The following is a 26,368-nucleotide window of genomic DNA, read 5'->3' on the forward strand; positions in this document are numbered from 1 at the left end:
AAGGGAAAAGAATGAGAAATTAAGTTCTTCGTCATCTCCGCACCTGTGCTGCGATTCTCTCATGTGAGAGAATTGAATTACACTAAGGTGACACTTGGATCAAGATCTGACAGAGTTTAGGCCAAGTGCTTTTAGCATAATCAGTCCCAATTCTCTCGTAAACAAAAATAGACGCCAGTGTAAGCGAGCCCTTATAGAAATCCCATCCACTTTGCTGGAAATGTAAGATGCTGAGTTCTTTTGTGCATCGAAAATACTCAAGTCAAAAAGTCAGCAAAATTCATTGTGGGAACAGAACCTAAGGGTATGAGCACACAAGGTCTTGTTCAGGCTGATCCGCTTCAAAACCCGCCAGAAAAAGCACTTATGAAATGATAAAAAGAATAAACAAATGCACTCAATATCAAAACTACTTATTCAAATTTTCACCTTTTTTTTAGCTTCTTTGAACTGTTTAAGGCTTCAAAGCAGAACAGCTATAATGTGACTTGACCATGCAAGAAAAAAACAAAAAAACACGCACGTCCGGCTTTCCTCTGAAACGTCTTCTGCTGGAAAAACACAAAATGAATGCCTATCAAGCTGCATGAAAGCACACCACTATCTCAGAGGTAATTCCCACTTCAAAGCAATTTCAGTAAAATCACGCTCCAAATCTCCAAAAATTAACCTGTCTTTCCTTTCTGAGCACCATGTTGTGGTTTTGTCTGTTAAATGGCCACAGTGTGAATGTGCACCTACACATTACGCTTATATCAACATATGTTCCTGTTAATTTTTTTCAGTTTTGCTTTAAACAATTCCAATAAATTCCACTGCAAAAGTTAAACAGTTCCTCCTTCCCTTCTGACCCTGTGTTGTTCCCGTTGTGTACCAATTTTAGTGTTTTGGAGGTGCCCAGATCTTGGAGACAGGAAAGTTTATTGTGAGTACAACTCTTCTTGACTGTATATGTTTACTTCTAGTCATTTTATATACACAGTTTTGTGTGCATTGTGACAAAGTCACCGGCAAAGTGCTGGATGGGAGATATGTTTTGCTGAGGCGATTGGCTTCAGTGATTTGAAATCCAGAAGTTTTGCTCCAGCACACTAAGTGTTGAGAGGTGTTAATCAGCCATTTTGTATAAGGGCTGGGTTTTTGTGGACAACCATAGAGCAAGTGGGAGATTGTCCACCTTATCTCCACCCCTGGGTGTGGTCTGGGGCTTAAATAGTCAGCCTTCAGAAGCATTCAGTGTTCAGTGTGTCTCGAGAGAGAAATGTTCATGTTTGTGCTAACCTGAACCATGTGTTTTGCTAACCCTGAGTGGTCGTATCCCTGCTATCTCAAGGAATGTGCTTTGGCATACCGCTTTGTTCTGTTTTACAGTTTTTGCCCAGAGGGCGGTATTTATTTTTACTTCGACTTGGTTTGTGCTGCATGTATAATAAACCATTAAACACTTTAAAGAGACAGTGCTCCCGTGTATACCTCCGTGTACAGCCGAGTGAGCCGATCTACCACAACATAAACTAGCAGACAGTCCGATGTTTCAACAAAATTGTTGTGAATGGTATGTGCAGAATGCAAAGTTCACAAAAATATGCTTTTCACTTTTTTAAGAATATGATCGGCCAAAGCTGCCACAATTTCCCTGCTAGGGGTGTCTCCCATGAGCAAAAGCGAAAGGCTGTTTATAGACACCTGCTCATTTGAATGGCTATCTGCTAATTGCTCACCTCACCTTCGTGGGATAGCCCATTGAAGCAAATTAAAGATTTATAGGGTAATAGTGTAATATCCTGGGAATATGCCATAAATGTATGCTTGATGGAAATTTCGTTTTAAAATTTCAGAATAATTTAAAGGTGTTGGCAGTGTATTATTGAGGATACTCTCCAAGCGTGTGACAACAGAACTTGTTTATTCAGAAACAATTAGGAATATATAATAAGCTTAATAGATCAGGAATAAATCATTTGTGTGTCTCTATCTGTGCAGCATCTACAGCAAGCTGCTTCTCTCATGCACAGACACAGGAAAAATAGGAAATACAGTCGCATGCTCTCCCTGTGTGAACCTCTGTGAGTTTTTTTTTTGTTCTAACTTTATGTACCTGGATAAGAATGAAGTGTTTAAACAGAGTCAGCATGGGTTTGTAAATAATAAGTCATGTCAGACTAACTTAATTTCCTTCTATGACGGAATCACTGATTGGGTGGATCAAGGAAATGCTGTAGATATACTATATCTTGACTTCAGCAAAGCATTTGACAAAGTATCTCACACAATCCTTATAGAAAAAATGGCTAAGTATGGAATGGACAAGGCAACTGTTAGGTGGATTCATAACTGGCTTAGTGATCGGACCCAAAGAGTGGTCGCAAATGGCTGCACATCCGGTTGGAAGAATGTCTCAAGTAGGGTACCACAGGGCTCTGTCCTAGGCCCTGTATTGTTCAACATCTTTATCAACGATTTTGTGAGACTGGAGAGCTCCGGGAGTTGAATCCTCAGGACCGCGATGACGAACCTCCCTCGGGCGAGCTTGCCTATACAGGGAGCGTTAGGAGCAGACCCAGGGGAGACTATCGCCGCGGAAGCGGATACCTGGGAACAGCCGGAAGGAGACGCAGGCAGGAGACGTTCAGGAGACTAGACAGGAGATGGCGACGACCACAGGGGAGACTGCTGTAGCCGTGAGGACGGAGGTGGACAGCAAGGGAGGCGGCAGGAACGGGTAGCGGGTGAGACACTGGAACAGGCAGATGAAGGCAGGAACGGACTGGACCTGGAAGAGAACACAGGAGGGTCACAAGTAGGGAAACTAGCGGGGGACCAGGAGAGGTACAAGGCACGGACACAGAAGGAACACCGGAGAGCGTGGACCCGATATCAAACGTGAACCACAATTGATAGTCAAGCAGAGACCATAGGGAGAGGCTGCCTGATATAGGGCATGCTTTAGAACTTCCGGGTCAGGGTGCGGCAGTGTCATGGGGACAAGGGATAGGGCGCCTAGTCTAGGGGGGCCTGTGCCTGCGTTCCTGAGAGGGAGCAGCGGCCAGCCGCAGGACAGGAGGAGAGGCAGTTGATGGATAGGCGCCAGCAGTGGGGGCGGGCTGAGAGGACCGGAAGCGCCGGAGAGACCTGAACGGCATGGAGGCACGGGAGGCAGCGGGGGCCGCCGGTGCCGTGACGAGAGGAGCCATAGCAGAGGCAGACAGAGCGGCGGTGGCAGAAGCACGGCCAGGGAGAACTGTGGCAGCGGCGGTCAGAGCAGCGGCTTCCGAATCCGCAGGGTGAGCGGGAGCCATGGAACAAGGAGAGGTAAGCGTGACATATTTAGATGAAGGACTTGAGGGTAAACTGATTAAATTTGCTGATGACACGAAGCTAGGAGGGATAGCTAATACTAGAGAAGAGAGAGAGGATTCAAAAATATATAAATAAACTGAAGCAGTGGGCAGCAACTAACAGAATGGTTTTTAACAGGGAAAATGCAAAGTACTACATCTGGGCAATAAAAATGAAAAAAGCATATACAGAACGAGAGGAATAGGGCTCAGAAACAGCACATGTGAAAAAGACTTGGGTATACTAATAGATCACAGACTGAATATGAGTCATCAGTGTGATGCAGCAGCAAAAAAGGCAATTGCAATTCTAGGATGTTTTAACAGAAGCATACAGTCTAGATCATGTGAAGTCATTATTGCCCTCTACTCCTCTTTGGTCAGAACTCATCTGGAATACTGTGTCCAGTTTTGGGTGCCACATTTTAAAAAAGACATCAACAAACTGGAGCAAGTTCAGAAAAGAACGACCAGAATGATGAACCCTGTCTTATAAGGAAAGGTTGCAGGATCTGGGAATGTTTAGCTTGCAAAATAGAAGACTGAGAGGAGACTTAATAGCTGTAACTGGATCACCTGCTAGGGCAGTGGGGCTACTCCATACCGGGCCGGTGTCTCAGAGGGATGTGTCACGGTGACGGTGAGCTGGTCCGTGGCCCTGGGCGTCCATGCAAAAGGGGTGAAACGTAGCTGAATAAAGTTTATAGGTGGATGATACATGACGCCACCTGTGGTGCTCGGCAATGAAAGGGTTAAGCCGACGCTGCAGGCAGATCCTCTGGGACAGATGGTATAAGGCAGCAAGATGTAATAGCTCCCCACAGGTAGAGCAGTAGTTTCAGGGCCGTAGTAATAGGTGTTGAGGAAGAGGGTGTAGTGTTAGGCACAGAGATGTAGCAGTGCTGAAAGGGTTGCAGGAAGAAGGCAATGACACAGCAGGGTGCAGTTTCCTTTACCTTTACTTTGCTTTGTAAGTGCAGTCCAGGATCCAGATTACAGATGGAACAGGAGTTGACCAGCCTGGAAGCAACTTAGGAATATCTTTATGCATATGGGTTGTGTAATCTCCTTCCTAGCGCTTATCTGAGGTAATTGCAGTTCTGAGTTACACTGAAGTTCTTCTTGCTTGCTCTCTTTTAGAACTCCCCTCGTATGGGAGGCAGCCGTAGCCTCCTCCTTCTGGCTCCCACACGTTACTGCTGTGCCTCCGAGTCTTAGTTGGGAACAGAGCATTTACAGCTTCTCGTTCCTCTGGTTTCTGCTGCAGGACCATCAGCATCCATACAACCTCGGATACCGGACTCCGGACCATGCGCTACAGCTAGAAGTGAGCCTGAATTCCACTCAATCCTCCAGCTCCTCTCTCCCATGTCCACACACTTCACCTTCTCCACATGAACGTCACTAACTTCCCTTTCCTGGCCCCAGAGAGCAGCTCCTCAGCAGTTTGGGTTCAGAGCTCCCTCTGCTGGCCTGGAGTGGGAACTGTGCTGTGTGCTAGATTTACCTGACAGAGAGATCCTTTTATTGCTTCCAAGCATGACATCACACTCCCTAGGAGGAAGGTAATGCCACTGTGGCAACCGTACTCCTGGGGGTGCCACATCTACAAATATCTCAAGGGCTGTCACATTGTAGAAGGATCATCTTTATTCTCATTTGCACAAGGAAAGACTAGAAGCAATGGGATAAAACTGAATGGGAGGAGACACAGATTAGATATTAGAAAAAACTTTTTGACAGAGTGATCAATGAGTGGAACAGGCTGCCACGAGAAGTGGTGAATTCTCCTTCAATAGAAGTCTTCAAACAGAGGCTGGACAAACATCGGTCTGGGCTGATTTAGCGAATCCTGCTTTGAGCAGGGGGTTGGACCAGATGGCCCAGGAGGTCCCTTCCAACTCTACGATTCTATGATTCTATGAACAGCATACCAATTTAGCAACTAAACACTCAGACAGGAATGGAGTTGTTGCACCAAACATATTCCAACAAAAGAATTATAACTAATAATGTTGAAAACTCTATAAGAATGGTGGCTCAGTGGTTAGCAGCACTGTTGCCTTGCAGCTCTGGGGTTCTGTGTTCAAATCCCACCAAGGACATCTGTCAGGAGTTTGCATGTTCTCCCTATGTTTGTTTGGGTTTCCTCCCACACTCCAAAGACATAATGAAAGAAAATCTAGATTGTGGGGACAGTGATGACGATGGCTGTAAAGTGCTGTGGAATTAATGGTGTTATATTAGTAAGCATGATAAATAATACAACTTCTAAACAAAATACAATTGTCATACGTCACATTGTTCAATTAGCTGTAAACTGTGTTTTCAGCTAGGGAATTGGGTGCCTGGTATTTCGCTGCTGGCAGGGTCATTATAGCAGGAAACCTCTATAACACGAGGCCAGGTCTCCAGCTGCATCTCTTCAAGACTCACAAAATTTAAATAAGCTTTAGCTTTTCTCGTGTCCACAGAGCATCAAAGCTCATCCCCATTCACTCATCATTACTTCATATCAACAAGTATACGTGATTCTTAATAAATGATGCATCTAGGATTAGCAGTGCTTCATGTAAAAGATTTAGCTGTTTAGAATAGAAAGATTTGAGGTTCTTGTTTCATGTCTTCGTGTTCATAAGAATAAATTAATTCTTTTAGAGCCCAATTTGTGTCCTGTCTGTTGGGCCTCATTCAGAATTCTGTTTTTAATGTACAACATGTTGTCTATCCATGGACAGAAAACATACCCATTATAGTTTAAAGGGCTACTCACATGTTCGTGGTTTTATTCAAAGTGTGAGTTTGCAAAAAAACCACAGAGACATGTCTGTTTTTTTTATCAGCATCATGGATAAAAATCACTGGCAAAAGTCTATGGGTCTGTGAAAATCAGCACACAGAGGGCTTCAGTGTGTAATCAAAGTGCCAGCCATGATTAACATTTTAATGGATAGGAGAATCATTGTAACTTATTTATTTATCTATTCGAAAAAAACACTTTGGTGAAACACAGATGGAAAAACAGACACCGACTAATACTGTTGAAACTTGGATCTAAAACAATGATGACACCTGTACCATTTTTTTTCTCATATGTGAAAATCACTGACCTTTAAATCTAGCAGTAGAGAACAGCACTCCTGCCAGCAGGTGCACAAGTAAAAACCCAATCTGTAGTATAATACACACGTGGTCAAATTGTTGGTACACCTAGTTTTATGACAGAGAAACCCACAATGGTGACAGAAATAACTTGAATCTGACAAAAGTACTAATAAATCAAAAATCTATGAAACTGAGCAAATAAAAGTCACCCTCGCGTTCTCAAAATTTTGATTGACAATTATTACTGATTGGTGACACTTCTAGACCCATGCTACAAGGAGAACTTTCTATCGCTTATTCCCAAGGCAGACAGGTTTACTTTAATGGGGCAGTACAAGAAGGCCCTTGTTGCGGAATTATTAAAATAATTCCCATCTGAAAACACTGGCGGCAGAGGTCATAGTTCTTTGGACAACCAAGGAGTACAGGTGAGAGAGACACAACTCCAATCCAGAATTGGCAGGGGAACACTGTCAAAGTTCTGGGAGAGTTTTCTCAGACCCTCCCATCGCACAGGCCTTGAGGTGCGGTGTACCCTCACAATCAGTGCAAAGTTTGGGAAGATGCTGAGGGAGTACTTTGCTGACCGTACCAACGTCCTACGCGACTCCTATGTTCCTTATAATTATTGGGTATCCAAGCTGGAAACGTGTCATGAATTGGCTCTCTACGCCTTGGAGGTCCTGGCCTCACCTGCCTCTGGCGTTTTGTCAGAGCGGGTTTTTAGTGTCGTTGGTCAAGTTATAACTGATAAGCGCATCCATCTGTCAACTGAAAATGCTGACAGGCTGACTCTTATAAAAATGAATAAGAGCTGGATTGGGCCAGACATCTCTACAGCATGGAATGATAGCAGCGTAACATAAACTCAAATCCAGTGTCTATTTTTGGGAGGTCAAATCCCATTGAACTCTTCACACCCACACATGGTTATACGCTTCCTGATTTTGGCTATTTGCTGTTATCCTCTTCCTTCTCCTCATCATCCATTATCACTATATCATCAGGGTGACCGTGGTCTGTGATGCAACACCCACATAATTTTTAAAGGGTCTTTATGATGCCCGTAAGAAAATATTTTATACAGTATGTTCATGTATACCCCCCAGGGGTAAATGTTTGTCAGCCCATACACTTAGTGTATGGGCATTACAAGTACAGGAGACCCGATCCTTTCTAATGGGAGCATTTTGTTATGAGGCCCGTCTCCAAGTGTCTGCCAAGGGGCATTGTAGTGCCTCCAAATTTTTGGCAGCCTATGCATTCACTGCAAAAGCAAACACTATGGGAGACCAGCGCCTTTCTAATGGGAACATTTTGCTATGAGGCCCTCCTCCACGTCTCTACCAAGGAGCATTGTAGTGCCTCCAAATTTTTGGCAGCCCTTTAATTCACTGCAAAGGCAAACACTATGGGAGATCCGCTCCTTTCTAATGGGAACATTTTGTTATGCGGCCCTCCTTCACGTTTCTACCAAGGGGCGTTGTAGTACCTCCAAATTTTTGACAGCTCTTGCATTCACTGCATAGCAAACAGTATGGGATTACCAAATTCCTAATAATGTGAACATTGCTTTCAGGTGGCCCTCCTGTACGTCTATTCAAAGGGTTATTGGGGTACATCTAAATTTGGTGCAGGGCAGGCCTTGCATTCAATGCATAGGCAAACAGTATGGGTGAAGTGTCCATATGCTGATTACTGGAACCTGTAGAGCTGAATCCTGACATTGCAGGCTTCTGAATTCTCACAACGAATGCACTGCACACTTTTAGGATTCTCCCTTACTGGTGGCTAGAGTACATGGTCATGTCAGCACAAGTATGTGATTTGTATAGTTCTGGCCACATTCCGACTAGACGTGCCCGGCCTCGCTCTGTTCATTTTCATTGAGTGAGGCCACACATGTCTAGTCAGCATGTGATCGCATGTATGTAAATTTCCGGCATGAGAGAATCCTAACAGCGTTCAGTGAGCACTGTGAGAATTCAGAAGTCTGCAGTCACATAGAATGACTGCAGACTCAGCACAAGCCTGAACAACCCCTTTAATGCTCCTAACAAATAAAAACATTAGAATTAGTCAGTATCACAAATAATATTTACATCCAGGTACTTTATAGGTGACGTCGTCTCTGGAGTTGTTCTCCTTCTTTTCTTATTCTTGTCCAGACCCCATGATGAGTTTTCTCATCCACATCTCGTCTCTGCAGACTTCCATCTTCTCCGGTCTTCTGCAGCAAATCTCCACACGATGCCCTTAAAGATAGAAGTGTCATTATAATGCTCCTGAATAAAAAAAATCTGCAATTTACTGTCGCCTCACACTATTCCCCTCCCTCCTCATACTGTCTCCTCTCACATTCCCTGTTCACCATACTATCTCCTCATATTTTTACCTTCTCACTCTCTATACTGTCTTCTCAAACATACCCCTGACTCCCCATACTGTGTCTGCACACATCCCATCACCCTCACTCCCCATACTGTGTCCACATACATTTTTCCCATCGCTACTCATACTGTGTCCACATACAGTACATTCACCTGTTCGCTCCCCATACTATCTGCACCCATCCCCCACTCAACATACTGTGTCTGCACCCATCCCCCATACTGTTTCCTCATACATGCCCTCATACATACATACTCTTCATTTTGTGTCCTCAAATCTACCCACACACATTAAATCCCCCATCTCCACTCCAAATCCCTCCACACACATTAAATAACCTCCTCATCCCCACTCCAAATCCCTCCACACACATGAAATAACCCCCATCCACACTCCAAATCCCTCGACACGTAAAGTAATCCCCCATCCCGACTCCAAATCCCCTACACATAAAGTAATCCCCACCATCCCCACTCCAAATCCCTCCACATAAAGTAATTCCCCATCCCCACTCCAAATCCCCCCACACATAAAGTAATCCTCCATCCCCACTCAAAATCCCCACACACATAAAGTAATTGTCACGACTGCCCCGCTCCCACATACTTACCTTCTCACTCAAGTGCCGCAGCGCCCCTCTGGCCGAGGCTCGTGGCATCTATCTTCTGTGCTGACTGGTCCGTGGCCGATGGCGTCACTGCACTCTGTGCGCATGCGCCGTAGGCTGCGGCCCCTTCTCCTTCCCCCTCCTTGAGCTCCGGCGGTGCCCTGATCCAGAAGCACCACCGGACCAATGGGAGACTGTAGCAGGGTACATCAGGCCGCCCTCCTTTAGGCACTTGATTTTTGCGTTTCACAGTTCACTAGGCTAGTGTTACTTCAGTGCCTGCATTTACCTACTCTCTCCTGCTTGTGTCCCATCAGCCTTGCCTCCAGTGTCCCAGTCCTATCTCTCGTTTCCTGCTCCGTCCCACTGTTCCGTGGTCCTCTCTGTTATGAATGAGTCACCGTAGGAGGCAAAAACAGAAATACTAGCTAAGTCCAGAAAACCAGAGAAGTTGGCAGCTATCGGATTGCAGACCCCTGAACCTAACAACAACAACTAGCAGTAGCCGTGGGGGCCCTAGACCCCTCGATCACAGCCGGAGAACTACATAGCCTAAAGACAGAAAGGGAAATCTAAACTGCCCCAGAGCAGACCCCAAAGCAATAGGCAGCTCCCAACATATAATGACGGTGAAGCAAGATGAAAAAACACTCACACAGATAGAAAGATAGGCTGAGCAAATGATGGGGCCCAAGCTAACTAAATAGGACAGAATAGAAAAGCTGCTGTCTGCAATCCGCCAAAACCCCTCAAAAACAAGAGCCAACAGACTGATAGGGAAAAAAGCCCTGAAGACGCTAGGCTTCAAAAAGACTATATCAGTACTCAGGTATTATCTGAAGACAGAGCAAAAAGGAATTCAGCTCACCCAGCAGGGAAAGGCAGAAATCCAGAAAAACAAGGAAAAACAAAACCAAAACACAAATGCAAAAAGTAGAGCAGAAAACTTAGCTTTTGAGGAGCAGGAATCAGACTGTCTCCAAGAATCCCTCAGAGTAATCACCCGTAAGGCAGAAGGGCGTCGGTTGCCTTATATCCAGTCAGCAATCCCAGTCACCCAGTCATCATCATTCTGCTCAGGTGCTTTGTAATCAGCCTCACTACCTTCCTTCACCAGAAGAGGGAGTTCATCAGGCCTCAATGGTGAAGAGGAAAATGAACTCACAACAGTACCTCCCCCTTGAGGAGGGGTCACCGAACCCTAATCCACGCCACCAGAGTGATCAGGGTGAGCCCGATGAAAGGCACGCACCAATCTTTTGGCATGAATATCAGAGGCAGAGACCCAGGAATTATCCTCCTGACCATAACCCTTCCACTTAACCAAATACTGGAGTCTCCGTCTAGCCAGACGGGAATCCAGTAACTTCTCTACCTCATATTCCATGTTACCTTCAACTAATACAGGGTCCGGAGGTGCCACCCCAGGAACAACTGGTTCAACAGACCTCTTCAACAAGGACTTATGAAACACATTATGAATTTTAAATGTGACAGGAAGAGCCAAACGAAAAGAGACCAGATTAATAATCTCCAAAATCTTGTAAGGTCCAATAAATCTAGGCTTAAACTTAGGAGAAGCCACCTTCATAGTGATATTTTTTGATGATAACCAAACCATATCACCAATGTTAAACTGGGGACCAATGGTCCTATGTCGTTTGGAAAACCGCTGGGCCTTTTCCTGGGAGAGAGATAACTTATCCACCACTTGGTCCCAGATCAGTTGCATTCTCTCCACCACAGTGTCAACACCTGGGCAGGCAGAAGGCTCCACCTGCCCTGAAGAAAATCAAGGATGAAACCTAAAGTTACAAAAAAAAGGTGACATCAAAGTGGCAGAACTAGCTCTATTATTTAAAGCAAATTCGGCCAAGGGCAAAAATGAAACCCAATCATCCTGATCAGCGGAAATAAAACATCTCAAATACGACTCCAAGGTCTAGTTTATTCTCTCCGTCTGCCCATTGGTCTGAGGGTGAAAAGCCGAGGAGAAGGACAACTGAATTCCCAGCTTGGAACAGAAAGTCCTCCAAAATCTAGACACAAATTGAACTCCTCTGTCAGATACAATGTTCTCAGGAATCCCGTGCAAGCGAACCACCTGTTGCAAAAACAGGGGCACCAACTCAGAGGAAGATGGCAACTTAGGGAGTGGTACAAGATGAACCATCTTAGAGAACCTATCACAAATCACCCAAATAACAGTCATTCTCTGAGAGACAGGCATATCAGAGATGAAATCCATTGAAATATGGGTCCATGGCCTCCTGGGGACCGGCAAAGGCATCAACAACCCACTAGAGCGAGAACAACGTTTAGACCGGGAGCAAGTCCCGCAGGACTGCACAAAATTCCTGACATCACGAGACAAGGCGGGCCACCAAAAAGACCAACTCACCAGATCTCTAGTACCAAAAATACCTGGATGACCAGCCAATGCAGAGCAATGAACTTCAGACATCACTCTCTTCTTCCACTGGTCAGGAACATACAACTTTCCACTGGGACAACGCTCAGGTTTGTCCTCCTGGAACTCTTCCAGAGCATGTCTCAAATCGGGCAAGATGGCAGAAAGAACTACCCCTTCGCCTAAGATGGTAGCAGGCTTGGTCACCACAGGAGAATCAGCAAAGAAGCTCCTAGAGAGGTCGTCTGCCTTGACATTCTTAGTGCCAGGAAGAAAAGAGACCACAAAATCAAAACGTGTAAAAAACAAGGCCCACCTAGCCTGTCTAGGGTTCAAGCGTTTGGCCGACTCCAGGTAAATCAAATTCTTGTGGTCAGTGAGGACCACGACTTGTTGTTTAGCTCCCTCCAACCAATGTCTCCACTCCTCAAATGCCCATTTCATGGCTAACAGTTCCCGATTCCCCACATCATAGTTACATTCAGATGGAGAGAACTTTCGGGAAAAGAAAGCACAGGGATTCATTTTAGATGTTATAGGATCCTTTTGGGACAAAACAGCTCCTGCACCAATCTCAGAAGCGTCCACCTCTACCTGGAACGGGAGTGAGACATCAGGTTGCCGCAAAACCGGGGCAGAAGTGAATCTTCGCTTCAGCTCCTGAAAGGAAGAAACAGCCTCCGGAGACCAATTCAACACATCAGCACCCTTTTTAGTCAGATCAGTCAATGGCTTGGCAATACTAGAAAATTTTGCTATAAATTTCCGATAAAAATTAGCAAAACCCAAAAACTTCTGGAGGGCCTTCAAAGAAGTGGGCTGAACCCAATCATAAATGGCCTGTACCTTGGCCGGGTCCATTTCAGTAGTTGACGGAGACAAAATAAATCCCAAAAATGAAATCCTCTGTACCCCAAAAAGGCATTTCGATCCTTTGACATATAGGGAATTCTCCCTCAAGATCTGGAACACAGTCCGAACATGTTCCACATGAGAATCCCAATCCTTGGAGAAGATCAAAATATCATCCAGATAGATAATCAAAAATTTATCCACAAAGTCTTGGAAAATGTCATTCATGAAGCACTGGAAGACAGAAGGAGCATTAGTGAACCCAAAAGGCATCACCAGGTACTCAAAATGTCCCTCCGGAGCATTAAACGCCGTCTTCCATTCATCCCCATGCTTAATGCGGATAAGATTATACGCCCCCTGAGGTCAAGCTTGGTAAACCAGCAAGCACCTTTAACTCTGGAGAATAGATCCGAAATCAGGGGTAACGGATACTGATATTTAATAGTAATTTTGTTGAGGGCACGATAATCAATACAAGGCCTTAATGAACCATCCTTTTTGGCCACGAAAAATAAACGGCACCAAAGGGTGAAGTGGATGGTCTAATATGACCCTTCTCCAACGCCTCCTTGATATAGGATCACATAGCCTCGTGCTCGGGTACAGATAAATTGAAGAGCCGACCCTTAGGAAATTTACACCCCGGGCTCATTTCAATTGCACAGTCATAACTCCTATGAGGAAGCAAAGATGCAGACTCATTCTCACTAAATACATCATAAAAGTCCACCAAATAGTCAGGAACATCATGCGACTGAGGAGAGGTGGAAAAAACAGGAGCCTCACTAAGGGCACACCGACAACCCCAACTCACCACAGACACAGATTTCCAATCCAAAACTGGATTATGAATTTGCAACCAGGGAAACCCCAGAACAATGGTATCATGCAAATTATGCAACACCAAAAATCTGCAATTTTCTTGATGGTCTGGGGCGACCCGCATTACCACCTGGGTCCAAAACTGAGGTTTATTTTTTGCCAAAGGAGTAGCATCAATCCCCCTCAAAGGGATAGGCGTCCGCAGAGGTGTCATCGGAAATCCACAACGTTTAGCAAAATCCAAGTCCATTAGATTCAGGGCTGCTCCCGAATCCACAAAAGCCTTGGCGGAAAATGTGGACAGAGAGCAGATCAGAGTAATTGCCAGAAGAAACTTAGGTTGAACACCACCCACAGAAAACGTGTATGCAAAACGTTTCTCTCGTTTAGGACAGACAGAAATAATATGCGAGGCATCTCCACAAAAACAACACAGCTTATTACGCCTTCTGAACTCCTGACGTTGCTCCCTGGACAAAACTCTATCACATTGCATAGGTTCAGACACTTGTTCAACAGGTGGCAACACCTCTCGTGCAGTCCTGCGTTCACGTAAACGCCGATCAACCTGAATGGCTAATGACATAGAATCATCAAGACCAGAGGGAACAGGAAATCCCACCATAGTATCTTTTACGGCTTCTGACAAACCCTTCCGAAAGAGAGCTGCCAAGGCATTATGATTCCACATAGTAAGGACCGCCCACTTTCGGAATTTTTGACAGTACAATTCTGCAGAATCTCGACCCTGGCTCAATGCCAACAGGGTCTTTTCAGCCTGATCAATAGCATTAGGTTCGTCATACAACAACCCCAAGGCTTGAGAAAATGCGTTCACATTAGTCAGAATAGGATCATCTGGTTTCAAAGAAAACGCCCAATCCTGGGGATTGCCATGCAGCAAAGAGATGACAATTTTAACCTGCTGCGCCGAGCTCCCTGACAAGTTAGGCTTCAAGGCAAAAAATAATTTCCAATTATTTTTGAAATTCAAAAATTTAGACCGATCCCCAAAAAACACATCAGGAGTAGGGATCTTTGGTTCAGCAGCATGTGAATGAGCAAGGTAGGTGGAAATTCCCCGCACTTCCGCAGCGAGCTGCTCCACATGATCAGACAAATGCTTTATCTCCATTGAGAGAAAAAAAATTCCCCCTACGGCCTCAGAGATATAGAGGAAAAAATATACACACTTTTTTTTTTTTAACAATTCTTTCCTGCTATTGAGTACCCTAGGATCTGTGGTATGGCTGGTGATTCTGTTATGAATGAGTCACCATAGGAGGCAAAAACAGAAATACTAGCTAAGTCCAGAAAACCAGAGAAGTTGGCAGCTATCGGATTGCAGACCCCTGAACCTAACAACAACAACTAGCAGAAACCGTGGGGGGTTCCTACGGTGCCCTAGACCCCTCGATCACAGCCGGAGAACTACATAGCCTAAAGACAGAAAGGGAAATCTAAACTGCCCCAGAGCAGACCCCAAAGCAATAGGCAGCCCCCAGCATATAATGACGGTGAAGCAAGATGAAAAAACACTCACACAGATAGAAAGATAGGCTGAGCAAATGATGGGGCCCAAGCTAACTAAATAGGAAAGGACAGAAAAGCTGCTGTCTGCAATCCGCCAAAACCCTATCAAAACAGGAGCCAACAGACTGATAGGGAAAAAAGCCCTGAAGACGCTAGGCTTCAAAAAGACTATATCAGTACTCAGGTATTATCTGAAGACAGAGCAAAAAGGAATTCAGCTCACCCAGCAGGGAAAGGCAGAAATCCAGAAAAACAAGGCAAAACAAAACCAAAACACAAATGCAAAAAGTAGAGCAGAAAACTTAGCTTTTGAGGAGCAGGAATCAGACTGGTCTCCAAGAATCCCTCAGAGTAATCACCCGCAAGGCAGAAGGGCGTCGGCTGCCTTATATCCAGTCAGCAATCCCAGTCACCCAGTCAACATCATTCTGCTCAGGTGCTTTGTAATCAGCCTCACTACCTTCCTTCACCAGAAGAGGGAGTTCATCAGACCTCAATGGTGAAGGGGAAAATGAACTCACAACACCTCTCCTGCAGTATTACTCCAGTCCTGTCACCCGCATCCTGCTCCCCTCTGCGGTCTCATGCTCTCTTCCTAGTCCTGCCATCCTATTCCAGTCCTGTTTCCTGTGTCCCATTCTGTCTTGGTATCTTTTGTCCTTTTTGTCTCATGGAGGGGCTTTCCAGCTTGCCTAAGAGCCGCCCCTCTTGGTACCGGCTATCGTGCTACTAGAACCCCTGGGCCTGCTCATAAAGATCCCTTTATTGGGGTCGGCACCACCTGGTTTGCTCACCCGGGGGCCCTCAGTGCCATGATCCAGAGGGTCTACTTCAGGAGGCTTGCCTCGCTAAGCCGTAACAGTAAGATCAGGCCATGGATCCCGCCGGTGCCTCTGCTACCGCCCAAAAAGAGTTGCTCTTTTTACGGGAGAAACAGGGACACATAATGTCTGTTATGAAGTCCCTGGACTCTTGCTTGTCGGCCCTACAGGCCGCCGACCCGGAAAATGCTACTCAGCTAGCCAGTCTTCAACATGAGCTCGATCAGCAGCGCGATAACCAGGCCCATATTTTAACCAATATGGCCTCTGTCGATGACCGTTTGCTTGCTCTACAGTCTGTCTCCGCGGCACAGACCTCGTCTCATGCCTCCCCTTCCCTTCCTTCTCCTCGCCTTGCTGAGCCACCTCGGTATAGTGGCAACCCCAAAATCTGCAAGGGGTTCTTAAACCAGTGTAGTCTCCACTTCGAATTATTAACCCAGCAATATCCCTCTGACCAGGCCAAAGTGGCCTTCATTTTGTCTCATCTGGAGGGGGAGGCCCTGTCCTGTGTGAATCTTCTCTGGGAACGGGATGATCCCATAGTTTCTAGCCTACCCGTCTTCCTGGATACTTTTCGCAAGGTCTTTGATGAACCAGGCCAGTTAGTCTCCCTTACTGAGTCCCTCTTTAATCTCTATCAGGGTGCCCTCATGGCCGGACAATACGTTATCCGCTTCCGTACTCTTTCCTCTGAGTTGGGCTGGAATAATGCGGAACTGGTAGGGGCTTTCTGGCAGGGCCTATCGGGCAGGATTAAGGATGAGCTCGCAGGTCGGGATACCCCTACTACTTTGGAAGATTTTATCTCCCTAGCCACCCGCATAGATCTACGATTCCAGGAGCGCTCCCGGGAGTCGGCTAGAGAGAGGAGGTACATTAGACCGGTTCCTTCTGCCAACTGGTCCTCTATCCCAGCCGTGACTCCTTCTGTACCTCCTGCCGAGCCCATGCAGGTAGATTGTCTCAAGTTGGCCGAGTTACGTCGGAGGGAGAGATGGGCGCAGGGCCTATGTTTCTATTGCGGTGGAACTTCGCATTTTCTTCCTACATGCCTAGATAGACCGGGAAACTCATCCACCTAGGCCATGTAAGAGAAGCCTCCCTAGGTGCTAGTAATTCCTCTCAACCCCTCATTATGTCTGTTCTGCTGGTTTCGGGTAAGAGACATGGGACCGAGGTGGCCTACGTGGATTCGGGCTCGGCTGGTAACTTCATCTGGCGCGAAGATGTAGACAAGTACCAGATTCGTGTGGTAACCCTGAAGAACCCTCGGCTAAATGCTTCAGTGGATGGCAGACTGTTACTGGAGACCATCACTATGGTCACTAAGGAGGTGGAGTTGCAAGTCGGAGCCTTGCATCGTGAAAAGGTGGCCTTTTATGTATTGCCTAATTTATCCCATGCGCTGCTCCTTGGGCTTCCTTGGCTAAGGACACATCAGCCAGTCCTTGACTGGTCTTCAGGCGAAGTTCTCCGTTTAGGGCACTTGTGTCATACTCGGTGCCTGAATCCTATTCGCCCTACTGCTGCCTCACTACCATCTCCCGATCTCTCGGGGCTTCCCCCTGCTTACTGGTCCTACGCAGATGTCTTTGATAAAAAGGAGGAGGAGAGTCTACCCCCGCACCATCCTTTTGACTGTCCAATTAAACTAATCCCCGGGACCACTCCTCCTAGGGATAGGATCTACCCACTGTCCCCTGCAGAGAGCTCAGCCATGTCCGAATACGTCCGGGAGAATCTTGTCAAGGGATTTATACGGAAGTCCTCCTCTCCCGCCGGAGCCGTTTTTTTCTTTGTCAAGAAAAAGGGCGGATCCCTGCATCCGTGAATTGATTACAGAGGCCTGAATGATGTCACGATCAAGAATAGGTATCCAATTCCACTCATTACGGAGCTATTTCACCGCCTCGGGGTGCTTGGATCTTCTCCAAGTTAGAACTTAGAGGAGCCTGTGTAAGGGGGTGAAGTGCAAGAAGAGCCATGATAGGGCTGCCCTCTCTGCTCCATGCCTCAAACAGTTAAACAGGACAGCAGGTTCCCCAGGAGACAGAGGAGGGGCTGAGCACAGGAGGCCAGGATAGGAGAGCAGAGAGCGGGAATCTTCCCGGGCTTTTGAGTCAGCGCAGCGTGAGGAGCTGAAGGGGAAGGACGCTGATAGAGACTGTAGAAGAGACAGAGCTCCTAGTCACAGAGAGAGTCTGGGGTATCGTTGCAAAAGGACAGCAGAATGTGAGTACGTGAGCCTGCGTACTGTGGAGACAGTGGAGCTGCGTCCTGACCCAGTGGACAGACTGAGACCTGCAGAGAAGCAGAGACTGTATCCTGTGACTACTAACAGTTGGAGTCTGCAGTGACAGATAAGTTGTGTCCTGATCCCCCTGTGAAGTCTGTGTGTGCAGAGCAAGGGCTGTATGCTGTGAATCTTCTCAGAAAGACTGATAGTAGCAAGACTCTTTCTTGCAGACAGGCTGTATTCAGTGGCTGAGATGCTTCCCTGTGACCAAGGATCAGACTGTAGTGTTACACTGACCTGCCGAGAGAGACTGGCACAGGCAGAGCCCCTGACCCTGGTAAGAGAACACCGCTGCTGCAGCAGAGGGAAAGATCCTGCATACAGGGGGATACTGCCATCATCATACCCCATGATCCTCCACATTAACCCCCCATACGCCAGTTGGACTATACCTAGAATCCCAGAGACGGATGACATCAAGCGCCCCTTGTGCCTGGGTGCCTACGTGGGAGAAGAGTGATTTCTACTATCAAGTTCTCCAGGAACTGTTAAGTTGCCACCCCATAAGTTAATAACTGTCTATTGTTGTGCACTTTTGTTATCTCTTCAGTCTCTGATCTGTTACAGCATTTTCACTGTTATATCATATGTTTAATCTGTTTTACTCCCAGTAAATAAACATCCCTTTTACTGTTGGTCTGTCTGTTCCGTGGTGACATATAATCCTCCTGCACGTTATTACATTTGGTGCAGTTGGCAGGATGTCACACGCAGGCACGGATGAGGCGGACCAAGCAGTCAGAGAAGGCCACAGGACTAACATTCCACTGGGAGCCATGTTGAATAAGATGCCAAGGTTTAATGGGAGCAATGTGATGTTGTGGAGTTGGACGGAGCGTATCCGGGGAATGATGCGGATGCACCCCATGACACCAGCCCTAGAGGCAGAGATAGCTTTGATGGCCCTGAAGGTGGAGGCACGGGATTCTGTCATGCATAGGTCCCCCCGGGGAGAGAGATACCCTGGACAAAGTATTACGGATACCTGAGGAGACGCATGGGGACCCTACTGATGTAGGAGAGCTGCGCATGTGACTGTTTTACCGGGTACAAAGAAAGGGGGAGACTGTGACTCAGTTTATGAACGCCCTACAAGAGCTCTACACTGCTATTACACGAAAGGATGGTGTAGGCGTAGGATCCATTGACATTGTGCTGCAAGACCAGCTGGTGACGGGATTGGGTGACGTGTTGATGAAGCAGGCCTTGCGAGAGCGCGTGCGGGAGAAACCAGACATGACTTTCTCTCAGGTTGGGAGTGAGGCGCGCACGCGTGAGCAGGAGCAGGGAGTGTTAGCACCAGTGGGGAAGGTATGGAGCAGGGAGGTAGCTGCCCCTCAATGGGTAGAAGCCCTGAAAGAAGAGATTAAGCTGATCCATCAGGAAATGGCCGAATATAAGAGGGCCCCTGCTATAGAAACTTCCCCCCAATGTGAGACTATTTCTGCTCAGCGAAGAAGACTGTCTACACGCTGCAACTGTGGAGTACTCAGCCCTAATGAAGAAGAGACGGCATGGATTTGGGATTCCAGGCTCAAGATAAGAAGAATCTGGAAGGAGATTGAGAGTCTGGGAGAAGCCCTCACTGCTGTCTTGGGAACCAGCGACATGTCCCGAGGGAATGTGTGGAAGCACACAGAGAAAGATAGAGGAGGAGAAGTGCAGAGCATTAAGAAGACTTTAGCAACGGCTCCAGAGCGTAATCATGTGTCCAGGAGTGAAAAGCAACCAACGATGAGCGACGCTTCCCACCGAGATCGGCAATACAGGCCAAAGCGCCCACCTGATAGATGCAGCCGTGAGTGTTGGGTGTGCCGAAGAATGGGACACCTGTCCAGAAATTGCCCTACCCGAGAACGGCGGTGGCAGAGACCCGCTCACCCCTCTGAGGGTCCTGCTAATTGGAGAGAGCGTCGCCCCTGGAAGGAGAGGTACGGTGGAAAAAGGAGAGCCCCACGCTGAGCAAGACAGTGTTCTGGTGTCAGACGCCATGAAGAGGCGGGAAGGATGTCGACTGTCCACGAACATATGTCGGTACTGTCCCGGCACATGGAGGCAGGATTGGAAGAACCCCAACCTGGGTCTGGAGGCCCCGACGGTAAAGTTCGACCCATAGATGAGGAGGAACCTATTGCCCGAATGGTCCATCAAGATGAGTTACTATCAGACCCGCCACAAGCTACTGACCAAGGTGAGATGGTGACAAGAGTTTCTGAAATATCCATACCTGCGGTTCCAGTCCATGAGAAAAAAATCCACTAGTGTCATCCCCTGAGGTGGGGCCTGTGCCGTCTGCCAGCTCACAAGATTCCAACTGAGCAAATAAGATGGAACAGCGGTGTGAAACAGGGAGTGTGGCTGAAAAGTCCTGAAAAGTGACGCCCGATGTGGATGTTGAAGATTCCCGCTTGAATGACCCTGATCCCTCCAGTTCTAGTTTGGACGAAAGTACTCCTGTCAAAGAGGGGGGGAGCTGTGGTGAAGAATTGCCAGGACTAAGTCCCGAAACTGAGGAGCCCAGGCAAGGAGTCCCTACGTTTCCCATTGATGATGAAGTAAAGGGCGAAACGGCTGTTAGCGGCAAAGCCAAGAAGAAGAAGAAAAAGAAGACAGTAGAAGCCATCGGAAGAGTTAGTTCGATAACACAGAAGACATCTGAGGAATTGTCTTCTACGGCTGACGATGAAGTAGAGGAAGAGCATCCAAACCTAACCAATGAGCAACTCATAGATCAGTATGCTCGGGAGTATTGGGCAGAAGAAAGACTGAAGCAGATGCGAGGTTCAAAGGTATCTGTCTACCCGCAACAGAGTAATGAGAAGCATGAAGACCCCTCGCCCGTGGAATGGCGAGCTAAAGAGAGGGGGAATGTAAGGGGGTGAAGTGCAAGAAGAGCCATGAGAGGGCTGCCCTCTCTGCTCCATGCCTCAAACAGTTAAACAGGACAGCAGGTTCCCCGGGAGACAGAGGAGGGGCTGAGCACAGGGGGCAAGGAGAGGAGAGCAGAGAGCGGGAATCTTCACGGGCTTTTGAGTCAGTGCAGCGTGAGGAGCTGAAGGGGAAGGACGCTGATAGAGACTGTAGAAGAGACAGCTCCTAGTCACAGAGAGAGTCCGCGGTATCGTTGCAAAGGGACAGCAGAATGTGAGTACATGAGCCTGCGTACTGTGGAGACAGTGGAGCTGCGTCCTGACCCAGTGGACAGACTGAGACCTGCAGAGAAGGGCTGTATGCTGTGAATCTTCTCAGAGAGACTGTGATAGTGGCAAGACTCTTTCTTGCAGACAGGCTGTATTCAGTGGCTGAGATGCTTCCCTGTGACCAAGGATCAGACTGTAGTGTTACACTGACCTGCCGAGAGAGACTGGCACAGGCAGAGCCCCTGACCCTGGTAAGAGAACACCGCTGTTGCAGCAGAGGGAAGGATCCTGCATACAGGGGGATACTGCCATCATCATACCCCTTGAGCCTCTACGTTAACCCCACATACGCCAGTTGGACTATACCTAGGATCCCAGAGACGGATGACATCAAGCGCCCCTTGTGCCTGGGTGCCTATGTGGGAGAAGAGTGATTTCTACTATCAAGTTCTCCAGGAACTGTTAAGTTGCCACCCCATAAGAGAATAACTGTCTATTGTGCACTTTTGTTATCTCTTCAGTCTCTGATAATATCTGTTACAGCATTTTCACTGTTATATCATATGTTTTATCTGTTTTACTCCCTGTAAATAAACCTCCCTTTTACTGTTGGTCTGTCTGTTCTGTATACTCCTCCTGCACGTTATTACACCTGCAATCTGATCCGTATTCGCGCCGGCGATGAGTGAAAGGCCGCCTTCAACACTTGGGACAGGCATTACGAATATCTTGTCATGCCCTTTGGTCTCTGCAATGCTCCCGCGGTGTTTCAAAAATTTTGTCAATGAGATCTTCCGGGACCTCTTATATTCTTGTATCATAGTGTACTTAATTGACATCCTCGTCTTCTCTCCTGATCATTCTTCCCATAGGACAAGTGTACGCCTGATAATACAGCGTCTTCGGGAGAATCGCTTGTACGCCAAGATCGAAAAATGGCTCTTTGAACACACTTCTTTGCCATTTCTGGGCTGCGTTATCTCCAACACTGGTTTGAAGATGGATCCTGAGAAACTGTCCGCTATTCCCGAGGTCAGCAGGCCCTTCATGCTTGACGGGGACCCCTCCTCCACAGGAGCCGGGGCAGTACTTTCTCAGAAGTCTGCCTCTGGTCGACTGCTTCCCTTTGGGTTCTTCTCCAAGGCCTTTTCCCCATTAGAGTGTAATTACTTGATCGGAAACTGGGAGCTGTTAGCCATAAAATTGGCCCTGGATGAGGGGCGTCTTCTACTGGAAGGGGCTGTCGATCCCTTCGTAATTTACTCTGACCACAAAAACTTGGCCTATCTCCAGTCCACCCAGAGACTCAATCCTCAGCAGGCCAGGTGGTCCTTATTTTTTGCCCGCTTTGATTTTGAGCTCCACTTTCAGCCTGGCGACAAGAACACCAAAGCCGATGAGTTATCCAGGATCTTTCAGCCGACCGAGACTGTAGAGGAGCCTTCACACATTATTGAACCCACTAAAAACATCACCGTGGCTCCATTGAATTTGCTCTCTCCACCACCAGGCAAGACTTTCATGACTGAGGATGTTAAAAGAAGGGTCTTACTCTGGGGCCATTCCTCTAAACTTGCTGGTCATGCGGGGATGAAAAAAACATTCGCCCTCATTTCCCCTCACTACTGGTGACCCACTCTTCGCCAAGACGTGGTTGACTTCGTTGCCTCCTGTCCTTCCTGCGCAAAAAACAAAGTACCACGATGGCCTCCGTTTGGCTTGTTACTTCTCTTGCCAGTTCCTGCGGTTCCCTAGGAACACATCGCCATGGATTTCATCACTGACCTGCCTCACTCGTCCGGTTGTACAGTGATCCTGGTAGTTGTGGCCTGCTTCTCCAAGATGGCACATTTTGTCCCTCTGCCCGGACTACCCTCAGCTCCTGAGTTGGCCAAAGTCTTCATCCGTCAGATCTTCAGGCTCCATGGATGTCATTTGTGGGGAGTTTCCATGGTTTAGGCACATCAGGGGCTCTCCAAACGCGGCATGGCGTTCGGTCTCAATTCCAGCCAAAAAAGTCAAATGGCTCTGCCATGCGCCCAAATAGTGGTTTACCCCCACATATGGGGTATCATCATACTCAGGACAAATTGCACAATAACTTTTGGGGTCCTGTTACCCTTGGGAAAATAAAAATTGGGGGTGAAAAGATCATTTTTGTGGAAAAAATATGATTTTTTAATTGTACAGCAGTACGTTATAAGCGTTATAAACTTCTGTGAAGCCCATGTGGGTTCAAAGTTCTCACCACACATCTATATAAGTTCCTTGGGAGGTCTAGTTTCAAAAATCAGGTCACTTGTGGGGGGTTTCTACTGTTTAGGCTCATCAGGGGCTCTCCAAACGTGACATGGTGTCCTATCTCAATTCCAACCAATTTTGCGTTGAAAAACTCAAACAGCGCTCCTTTCCTTCCGAGCTCTTCCATGCGCCAAAACAGTGGTTCCCCCCCCACATATCAGGTATCAGCGTACTCAAGACAAATTGAACAGTAACTTTTGCAGTCCAATTTCTCCTGTTACCCTTGGTAAAATAAAAAAATTGGACCTGAAGTAATTTTTTTGTGAAAAAAAAGTTAAATGTTTATTTGTTTTTAAACATTTAAAAATTCCTGTGAAGCACCTGAAGGGTTAATAAACTTATTGAATGTGGTTTTGAACACCTTGAGGGGTGCAGTTTTTAGAATGGTGTCACTTTTGGGCATTTTCTATGATATAGACCCCTCAAAGTAACTTCAAATGTGATGTGGTCCATAAAAAATGGTGTTGTAAAAATGAGAAATCGCTGGTCAAATTTTAACCCTTATAACTTCCTAACAAAAAAACTTTGGTTCCAAAACAGTGCTGATGTAAATTAAACATGTGGGATATGCTACTAATTAAATTTTTGTGTGCCATCTCTCTGTGATTTAAGGGCATAAAAATTCAAAGTTGGAAAATTGCAAAATTTTCAAAATTTTTGCCAAATTTCCATTTCTTTCACAAGTAAGCACAAGCTATGTGAATTAAATTTTACCACTAACATGAAGTACAATATGTCATGAGAAAACAATGTCAGAATCAGTGGGATCCATGGAAGCATTTCAGAGTTATTACCTCATAAAGAGACAGTGTTCAGAATTGTAAAAATTGGCCCGGTCATTAACGTGCAAACCACCCTTGGGAGTAAAGGGGTTAAATGTGAACACTCCTGGTTGAGTTTCCATCTGTTGGTTTGGGTGTAATGGAAGATGTGTCAGCCCCAATTATACTATTTCTTTTCTCGTGACAGTTATTTCACTTTGGTGGTGTCAGGCCATCATTTTTTAAAATGTGAAAACTCCAGGTTGGGTGTCCATCTGCTGGAATGAGTGTAGTGGAAGACCTGTCGATCCCTATTATACTATTTCTACTGTGGTGAAATTGATGCCACTTTTGTGGTGTCTGCTAGTAATTTTTTAAAATGTGAACACTCCTTGTTTGATGTCAATCTGCTTTATTGGGTGTAGTGGAGAAGACCCGTTGGTCCCTATTATACTATTTCAACTGTGGTGAAATTGATGCCACTTTTGTGGTGTCTGCCAGTAATTTTTTGGAAATGTGAACACTTCTGGTTGGGTGTCCATCTGCTGGATTGGGTGTAGTGAAATACCTGTCGGTCCCTATTATACTATGTCTACTGTGGTGAATTTGTTGTCACTTTTGTGGTGTCTGTCAGTAATTTTTGGAAATGGTGACACTCCTTGTTGGGTGTCCAGCTGTTGGATTGGATGTAGTGGAAGACGTATCCCTTCAAATTATACTATTTCTATTCTCGTAACAGTTATTCCACTTCGTGTCAGGCCATCATTTTTTAAAATGTGAAAACTCCAGGTTGGGTGTCCATCTGCTGGATTGGGTGTAGTGGAAGACATGTCGGTCCATATTATACTATTTCTACAGTGGTGAAATTGAGACCACTTTTGTGGTGTCTGACAATAATTTAATGAAATGTGAACACTCCTGGTTGGATGTCTATCTGTTGGATTGGGTGTAGTGGAAGACCTGTCGGTGTCCATTATACTATTTCTACTTTTGTGAAATTGATGCCACTTCTGTGGTGCAAGGCTCTCATTTGTTTAAATGTGAACACTCCTGGTTGGATGTCCATCTTTTGGATTGGGTGTAGTGGAAGACCTGTCGGTGTCCATTATACTATTTCTACTTTTGTGAAATTGATGCCACTTCTGTGGTGTAAGGCCCTCATTTGTTTAAATGTGAACACTCCTTGTTGGGTGTCCATCTGCTGTATTGTGGTAAAATTGATGCCACTTTGGTGGTGTCTGCAAGTAATTTTTGGAAATGTGAACACTCCTGGTTGGGTGTCCATCTGCTGGATTGGGCATAGTGGAAGACCTGTTGGTCCCTTTTATACTATCTATACTGCAATGAAATTGAGCTCACTTTGGTGGTATCTGCCAATAGTTTTTGAAAATGTGAACACTCCGGGTTGGGTGTCCATCTGCTGGATTGGGCATAGTGGAAGACCTATTGGTCCCTATTATACAATCTATACTGTGATGAAATTATGCCACTTTGGTGGTGTCTGTCAATAATTTTTGGAAATGTGAACACTCCTGGTTGGGTGTCCATCTGCTCTATTGGGTGTAGTAGAAGACCTGTTGGTCCCTATCATACTATTTCTACTCTAGTGAAACTGATGGCACTTCTGTGGTGTAAGGACCTCATTTGTTTAAGTGTGAACATTCCTGGTTGGGTGTCCATCTGCTGGATTGGGTTTAGTGGAAGACCTATCTGTCCCTATTATACTATTTCTACTCTGGTGAAATTGATGCCACTTTTGTTGTGTCTGCCAGTAATTTTTGGAAAACTGAACACTCTTGGCTGGCTGTCCATCTGTTGGATTGGGTTTAGCGGAAGACATGTCGGTCCCAATTATACTATTTGCATTCTCGTGACAGTTATTACACTTCGGTGGTGTCAGGCCATCATTTTTTAAAATGTGAAAACTCCTGGTTGGAAGTCCATCTGCTGGATTGGGTGTAGTGGAAGACCTGTCGGTCCCTATT

At 46.4% G+C, this 26,368-nt stretch overlaps 1 long non-coding RNA gene across 1 annotated transcript in view; it reads left to right on the forward strand.

Moving 5' to 3' along the window:
• The first annotated feature begins 476 nt into the window (after positions 1–476).
• The window catches only part of LOC141089232 (uncharacterized), a 53,468-nt gene continuing 27,576 nt past the window's right edge, over positions 477–26,368 (forward strand). The window contains exons 1-2 of the long non-coding RNA XR_012232216.1: positions 477–611; positions 884–925. This is a non-coding gene — a long non-coding RNA (uncharacterized lncRNA). The remainder of the gene's footprint in view (positions 612–883; positions 926–26,368) is intronic.

This window comes from Dendrobates tinctorius, unplaced genomic scaffold (genome assembly GCF_039654945.1).
Source record: "Dendrobates tinctorius isolate UK_male_01 unplaced genomic scaffold, ASM3965494v1 ptg000044l, whole genome shotgun sequence".
Lineage (NCBI taxonomy): Eukaryota > Metazoa > Chordata > Amphibia > Anura > Dendrobatidae > Dendrobates > Dendrobates tinctorius.